Below are 9,228 nucleotides of genomic sequence, written 5' to 3'. Positions count from 1 at the left end.
TTAGGCTGGAAACGGCCAAATGGAGTAACGGGCCGTTCATGGGTATAAAGTGATACACTGTTCATTACGGGCCAGTTTCACCACGGGCCGTTAATGGGCTAAGAGTTACAAAGGTCCTCATATGGGCTGAAAGAAGTCATGGGCCACACATGGGCCGAAAGTTAAAACGGGCTGAATCATATTGGACGGCCCAGATGACCCTACTGGGCCTAATTCGGATAGGGCGTAACGGACCCTGGGTTAGCGGGCTGTAAATGGGCTATATGCGAACAGGCCGTTAACAGGCTTTCCGTGGGCCGGCCCGCCACATTCTGACCAAGTCAAACGGGCCGGCCTTTCCACATGAATGGGCCTCTGTTGGGCCGTGCCACGTGTCGCCGTATCATAGGCGCCTTCGGTCCAATGAGCGGATGACATCTGTCCCAACGGTGAGCCGACACGTGTTTCCTCCAGCCAATGACGATTTTACACGTGGAAAATCCCCATTGGTCAGGGCTGTTAACGGGTTATCGGATCCAAAACCCGACCCGATAGCTTAACGGCGTTCCGTTACGGTGGATGCCACGTGTCGGTCACCCTTGACGAAAGCACTTATGTGACGCGCGATTTATCGTCATGGAAGTGGACACTTCCGGGATGATAATTTTGGTAATGTCATGGAACACTTCTACGACAGCACAGGTATGACTATCTTGATTCTGTCATAAAATCGTCATGGATGTACATGCATGACAAAAAACGCGACCTACTGTGAAAAAGACGTATCATCACGGAAGTGTATTTTTTTTGTAGTGTATACCGGAGTCATTTGCGGATTGGCTTTGGAGATGCCCACACCATCAAATTCGTACATGGAAAAAGCTTCTAATGATATAATTTTCACATTATACATCTCATGTATTGCTAATATATCAATAGTGAAAGGCAACCTCGAAAAACGTACATGAAAGGAGGGAGTAGCTTTTATTATTATTTCATGGACATTGATTGAGTTAATTTAAAACACGTACTACACCAGATGACCAGAAGCAGACCGAAATCAGCTATCTTCTCACCTACTCCACACTATCAGCACGTATTCATTTGCTTCTTTCTCTAGTCTTCTTGTCTTTTCGGAGCTCCCGGCCATGGAAAGGAGCAAAAGGCTGAGCCAGATTGGATCCACTGCATCTCAGGATAAGCCCGAGTCTCCCCTCGGTTTGCTACTTTGTGGTACTAACCACACGCACCTCGTGGTTGGGATGATGCTTGGTTTGGCTCCCAGCCTGCCTCGTCGATCTCCCGGCCGATGAACACGTAGCAGGGCCCTAATAGCAACTGCGTGATGGAGGATGAGAGGTCATCGAACTCGACGGTGCCTTTCACGTCAGCGTCCATGGAGGCGATGAAGGAGTGGATCTTGTTCCCTTAGCTCCTTCACAATTTTGGGGGTCCTGGGAGTGTTATCCGTCCCCAACCGCCGAGCTGCAGGCGTCATTGTTGTTCCCAAGCGAGGCACCCGACGCATCATCTTCATCCTCGATAGTAGCAGCCCGGCTTCGGCATTGCATTCTTCCACCTGCAATATACTTTAAGGTACTGCTTGTTAGTGACAAATGTTACCATTTCTGTTTTTTGTACTATCATGCATACTTGGTGTGATTTTCGTCCAGATTGACTTCTTGTCCACGTACCAAATGAAGATAGTAAGTTCTGGACGCCTAACCCAGCTTAAGGAAAAATGTTAATTAGTTTATGTCCCCTCCACTTTTTTCGAGCTCGGGACTGGAATCGGTAGTGTTCGACCCCCTACGCCCATTAATTTTCATCAAATTAAGGAAATAAATATTGTCTTTATGTTTTAATAATTGAATAGTAAAATTAGGTCTAATTGCTACATATAATATATAACGATGCTAGGATCCTCTCACCGTTGAATTGTACTTTGTAATAAGCTTGAAATATCAGATGATATAGAGTGTTGATGTTTGGCATTATTGAACTATTTCCATCAAATGTTGATGCATGTTTCCAGTAATTATGCAGAGTAGTAGACCATATCCGTCCTATCATATCTTTTAGCATAGATAAGTCAGTTATTATTTTGAAGATAGTTTGTAGTGTACTATTTTTCCACGTATTTATTCTTATATAAAAGGCCGGTAGCATCCGTCTAGTTCATGGCGATGGACATGGCCTCTACCCCGGCGAACATTCAACCCAATACCCATCAAGTTCATATGTATGCAAGTAGCGCCACATTTAATAAATCTTTATTTCTGTCTGGCCAAATCCTTTGGTTTGTATTGAGTACTGTATACATGTCCTTGCCCTGAGTGCATGAACCCCTCTTATATTGTAAATTCCCAAAGAGACAATTGATGATGGCACCATAGATTACAAATTTATAATGTATAATTAGTTAAGTGAAATTGGTTCTAGATCTCCATGTTTCATGCGGTGAAGCACAATATGTGTAAAGCCCTACCGAGTTTTACTATCTGAGCCATTTAGTACCGCGATACAATGGAGATTCCAGCAATCCTAAAATCCGTGGATACTGCTATTCAATAGGTTAATTGTGGGGACCCCGAGTCATAAGTCGTGATCACCGAATGCACGTGTACAGTGATCCCAGAGATCAATGCTCACTGAACACACAGAAGCTAAATAACAAGAGTCTTAGGGCGTGTTCGTGTACTCCTCCGTGGCCGCAAAATCCTGAACTCCACCGCCAGCTTCCGAGCGCCAGCTTCTCATGTGAAATTCTGGAGCCAGCGATCTGTTCGGTGCACCAAAACCTAGAGCCAGCATCCTGTTTGTTTGGGCTGGCCTCGTTTAGTGTACTTGGCCTGGGGATGGCCCATAGGCCCGGTCGGCTAGCGAATCGGTACGTGAGGAACTCACTTGGCGAGCGAACCGGTACGTTAGGAACTCACTTGGCGGTGGCAGGGGCTGGTAATATCCATCAACTCCATCTTCTCTTTTTCTGGGAGCTCGGTTTGTCCAGCTCCGTGAATCCTTGTTTTCTACACTGCGCTCGCCGCCAGCTTCTCTCGCTATACTCCAGGAGCTGGAGCGTTCGGTCAAACTCCAGAGTTGGAGCCGAAGGAGCCAGGAGTTGGAGGGCTCCCGAACACGCCCTTACATGCATACAACCCGTCTTACACAAGTAGGTACATTATGGCCAAGTCTTGAGTATATCATCGCAGCAGAAATCTTCGTCGACAACTTGGACCCATGCCATCTTCCTTAACCCTACAGGCATTCTGACTGGGAAGCGTCCTAGCTCGCATGTTCATCACCAAAGTATTCTTCATCATATCCTGTTCTTTTATGCCTGGCCAATAAAATAACCCGTGGCAAGCCAATGAGTACTTTGAATATACTCGCAAGCAACCCAAGTGTGATAACAGAAAAATTATGCAAGGCTCTACTACTAAATTGGCATTTTTGCGGAAAGCTAGTTTTTTTCATGCAAGTATGATCAACATTTTTCAAGGACATGAATGCATTTGTAACAAGTATCAGGAGGTTACAGACATCAACTTCGAGAAAGAGTTATGAACTCATGCTCAAGCTCATCGTGACTTCCTCACGAATCATATCAACAATATTACCTAACCGTGTTGTTTGTCAGAAACATATGGACATAGTCTAAGCAGCACCACCCAACTGTCCTTGACCGTGGACACGGCTATTCGAATAGTTTGACACTCTGCAGAGGTTGCACACTTTACCCACAAGATCCGGGGAACTTCTGTGTCATCCACGACCCGTTGTACCTCAAGTACCCGGGGTAAGCACCCGATCACTATCTTTTCCTAGACGACACTAACATAGATTCCACTCGATTGGTAGTAACCCCCGTGCCCAACATTTCACATCTTAAAATTGTGGAGCCTTGCTCCCATATTCATCACATACCACTGGCACGGGGTAACAACGGTGTGTCCGGTGCCCTGTGAAAACAGTCATGGCCACCTATCCAAGCACGACCCCGTCCCGAGAGTGGCCTCGTGTCACCCCCGTCACTAGTAATGCGGGCACCATGCTAGTATCGGCCTAGGTAATCAATAATGCCCTTTCCCATATAAGGGTAGAGTGGTTGCACATGTTTGGTTGGGTCGGTCAACAAATCTTAAATCTAATCCGTCTATGTAAACAACACTTTCATCGAGCCTCGGTACACTACTTCTCCACCAAGTATGTCAAACCACACTTGTTTCTTTCCATGCATCACTCTGACCCATTTGCATAGCCAACTACTATAGCACATTTCTACAACCCACCAACACAACTCTAAACAAGGATAGAGTCTTGAACAATGCAAGTATCAACGGGATATGCAACGAAGGCAAACCTAGAAGGTTGCCATTCAAGATATATCATGCACTCGATGAAACAACAAAAATGCCATTATGATGTAAAATGGTTCATCATGGTCAAAGGGATGCTTGCCTGTTTTAACAAAGTCTTCGAGGTCTTCAAATTTCTCTGGCCTAGCTCCAAGTATTCCGTCTACTTCGTCAACTAACGTCGGAAACAAACACAATAAGCAACACAATAAGGCAAACATAAAAGTGCTCTAAAAATACGAAGTTGACTTTTCTAGGACTTTTCTGGTTATATGAAAAATAACCAGGGTTTCATTGGATTTGGATCAGCGGATATTTCTGAACATTTCAATCCGATGGAATCAAGGGATTAATGGATTTGCAAGAAGTGTACAGAAACATTATTTTGAAAAATGAGTAGAGGCAACCATTTAACAAAGGATGATTTTAGAAGCACCTAGGAGTTGGTGTCACTGGATTTTGAGTTAAAGTGATTTTTCTATGAATTTGGAGAGTTGTCAATATATGGAGAAATGGACCAATATTTCATGTGGCATGTAAAGTATTGGGAAAAATGTGCAAAGACTAAGTTATGAACTTAGAAGTATCTAGGAATTTGAAAAATGGAATTTGGGTAAAAAGTGTGCTCTCTGTGATTTTCTAAAGTTCATCACAGAAATAGAAAAACAAGATTTGATAAATGTTTGTGAAGAAAATCTTTATGGAAAATGTGCAAATTTCACCATGTGATAGATCATGAATTTATGAACTTATAGAAATTTGAATCATCAAATATGGAGTCCATTTGAATTATCTAGGAATTTTACAATATTTATGAAAAAGAAAAAGGAAGAAAAGAATTCAACCTTATAAAGCGCACTGGGCGACGCCCAGCTAAACAGTGCCTACTAGGCTCGGCCTAGTGGCTCAGCTGCGCGAGGGAGGAGGTGACGCCGAAGGCGCACTACGAGAGGGCGCCACCCAGCGGGGCTAGCGGATCGTCCTGAAGCCGTTTCCACTTAACCCGACTGGTGGGCTGGCTCGGTCGCCTCTGCCGCTGACGAGCGGGCCCCCTGCCAGCTGGCGGGGCGGTCATCCTCAACCTCCCGCTCGAGGCAGAGCGCACGCCGGCGCTCGTCCGGCGATAGCCGGCGCCTCCGGCTGTCTCCCGCGGCGCTCCGCCTATGGGCGAGCTCAGCGCGGAGCGGCGCATCCGCTGGTGCAGGTCACTACCGCCGGAGGGGGCCGACGTGACCGCATCTTTGACGGTGGCGGGGGAGGTCGTCGGCTATCCGTGGCTCTTGGCATTCGTGCATCCCTGCAACGGTTCGAGGAGGTGAGGAGGGTCGCCGGACCACGGGGAGTATTTGGGTGGAGGAAAGGGACGGAGGTGAGCTCGGTGTTGCTTGAATTTGAGCGAGCTGAAGTGGCGGCCGTGCGGTGGTAGGAGGAGAAGGAAGGTGCGGGAGGAGGAGTAGGCTGCTCGAGGAGGTCGCTGGGGGATGAGGGAATGAACCGAGAGGGTAGAGGGACCTGGGGTGGCTGTATAAGGCGGGGCCATGGCGCACCGTGGGCGGCGTCCACGGCCGCGGCCAATGCAATGCCGGGGGCTGAACTTGCACCCAGTGCCTTGTCCATGGCGTTTGTAGGCGTGGCCTAGGCCAAGGGAAAGGAATAGGGAGAGCAGGGAGGTGCTAGAGGCTTCGCGCGTGTGAGCTCGCCCATTGGAGCTCTCAGGCGGTTGGGGCGCGTGTGGAGGAGGCAGCAGGAGGAAGAAAGAGAAGGGGGACAGGGGTGTGGCGTGTTGCGGACGTCGAGGAGCATCGACTGGCGCGTGGGGGAGGCTCGAGGTGGTCGGAAGCCTTGGGCAGGACGCATCTACAGTGCGGGAGCACACTGTAGCGCGCTCCAGAGCGCCCATTTGGCATGCCACGGCATTCCCACCCACTCTGGGTGTGTCCCGCCTTATCTACTAGCTGCTGGGGCATATGGAGATGCCCTAGGGTAGCTTAGGTACTAAAGGAGAGGTAGGAAATAAAAATAGAGGGAGGAAAGAGATGCTGCCATGGCTGTCCAGAGAGGAATATTGGAGGTTTTTCCCAACAATAATTGAGAAATGGCGAGGGGAAAGTTACTGGAGGTAGGAGGTGACTAGGGTGAGCTCTGGTAAAAATTTGAACTAAAGGGGAATTCATTTGGGGCTCCAAACAGTGATCACAAAAATGTGGCAGAAGGTGTTCGATAGAGTTTTCGGCAAGCAAATGGATTCCACTTGACAGAATTAATAGGATCAAATGGTATATATAAATGAGGTTGATCACTAGATTTGAGCCCATTTGGAGAAAGTTGCCAATGTAACTTTGGCAAACCCTAGAAATCAACAAAATGGATTTTCCAAGATTTAGTCATGCAAATATTTTCTCCTTGATGCACCACTTGGTGTGGTCTCATCATTTTAGGATTTGAACACGTCCACAAAAATATGAATCAAAAGGAGGCAATTGGCAATGTAGAATTGTTCAAACTTGGTTCTGGACAGAGAGGGTTTTGGGGAACTTTTGTGTACCAAAACTATTTGGATGGGAATGAAACTTTCCAAGTTCATCACATTAGGCATATGTGACATGCTAGAGTTTTCTTGGATTTATTTGACAATATTTCATACAGAAATATTTCAAATGCTTGAAATATACAGAAATGGTTTGGGAGGGTTTTGTCCAATATTTTGAACATGACCATGTGTTGAAACTCATATATATGGAAAATATGTGTCCAGTGAGCTTCCCAAAATTTTCTCAAATATTTTTGAAACATTAAAATAATTTTAACCTATTAAAGACCATTTTTGGCCTTACTAGAAAGCCTTTAAATAAAATAGCAAAACAACTTTTAAAATAATATTTTTGTGTTTTCTGGGCGTCCTATATCTAATAGGAGTCAAATATATTTTTTTAAAAGATTTTTCATGCCCTAAATTAAGTACTTGTAGTTCAAGTCTCAATTCAGGGAGTTTGGGAAAACCTAATTTAGAAAATACTTTTTGGCCAACTTATTTTTGTAAGAAAATACTATTATGTCCTACACACATGGCATGGTCATTGGGCAAGGTTTTGGATCAAGGAGAAGGAGTATAAGAGTTGGAGAATTTATTTGATTTTTAGAGCACTTGCAATTGCAAATAGCGGACAAAAATCCAATCAAGCACAGTCCAAAACACTTAAAGTTTTTGTTAAACCATATTTTATCATGATTATTAGCTTAAGTGTAGTGGCATGAAAATCAGGGTGTGACATTAATAGCGTGCCCCCCTTTAAAAAACCATTTTATTTGTTTATTAGTAACTTTATTCCTTTCTGTAATATATTTTGACCTCTTCTTTAGATAGCTAATTCTTTGGTCTCATTCATTTGTTGTTTCTATGAGTGTTTGTCCTAATATTTAGGTGAAAATCCAGGTTGAAGAGGCGCGGGTCTATCATAAGGACCTGGTGATCTTCAGGAATGGGTATGTGGATCAGACCTGTTACGAATCTACATTACCTACTGAGTATGCCTCTTTTTCGATTCTATTGTCGTCATAAACAAAAGCTTCCTTTTTCAATTCTTTGCGAGATTGAAAAAATATAAGTACATATGAGAAAGGACGGTGTAATATCAATATAATTTGCATAATTAAATGTTAAGATGAGCACGACTAAACATTGAGTGTCTCCAAACTGGATAAGTCTGCATGCACACATAATAATTTAAAACCATGTTGTCATGGACTCTTAAAGTAAACACAATTGTATGCTAATGCAGATTACTTCCAAGTATATAGAATATCTAGAATATATTTGTGTAAGTGCAGCCAACGGGATTAAAGTTTGTAGTTTAGCACTTGCTAATGCGTCGTCCTAGCCTGTGTTCCTTCGAGTGGTTTCCTAATCCTCATGTCTTCTGTTGATTTTTTCTCTTATTTTTGCATTCTGTCCTTTTCTTTTTCGTTTTTTCTTTTAGATTTTGAATCCATTCTCACTAAAATTTGAATGTTAACTAGTAGAATGCCCGTGCATTGCTACGGACTACAATGCATATAAATAAAATAAAAAATTAAGGTTGTCTTCAAGGTTGAAACTCATTTCTCTCTCATAGAGCCAAGCATGTGCAGGCTCCATCAATTTAGCCCATATGTAGGAGAGAAATGTGTTTACCGGCCTATCTGACATGTTATCACCAACATGCAGTCCCAACACAAAAAACCCGCCCTACGACGCACTCTTCCATTTTCATGTCACCCTCCAATTCTCTCTCGCTTTTCTATCATAGCGGGACATTTCTCGCTAGAGCCCTCTCCTTCAAAATTAGATGACGCCCACCGCACCTTTGGCATGGCACCCTATCTCCTTGACACTGTACTTCCCCATGGACAGGAGTCCCCCGCCAACAGCCCCGCTCTACGTCATGATACCCTTCCCCAGTGTTCGTGTCGATCCGCCATCGCCATCAAACGGGAGGAGGTGTGCACCACCCGTAATGCCTTTCGAGCGAAGAAGGTAGATCCAATGTCTCCTGAGCCATTGACATGTTGTAACATATAGTTGAATGTCGTTCATTACTAGGAAACAAAAATATGATGTCCGTTGTTGGGCATGCAACTGATACGCCACTGTGTCCGTTACTAACTCTTGAAGGAACCAACCAATGCATTTACCATTATATCCTAACCAAAAAATTATATGACTTGATGAAAAAAATATGGAGCACTCGCTCATACAATTTGCCACAAAACCATCTCTACTGAAATGCAATTTACCACATTTGACCAACCCCAACCCACATCCCACTCACTCTCAACCCTCACTCTTATCATGTATCCACTAACTCGTATTCGGAGTGAGCCTGTGCGTCATGGTAGGTGAGCAACAAGGCAC

Source organism: Aegilops tauschii, chromosome 4 (assembly GCF_002575655.3).
Source record: "Aegilops tauschii subsp. strangulata cultivar AL8/78 chromosome 4, Aet v6.0, whole genome shotgun sequence".
Taxonomy (NCBI): Eukaryota; Viridiplantae; Streptophyta; class Magnoliopsida; order Poales; family Poaceae; genus Aegilops; species Aegilops tauschii.
The sequence above is the reverse complement of the archived record's forward strand: the minus strand, read 5'-3'. Positions refer to the sequence as shown.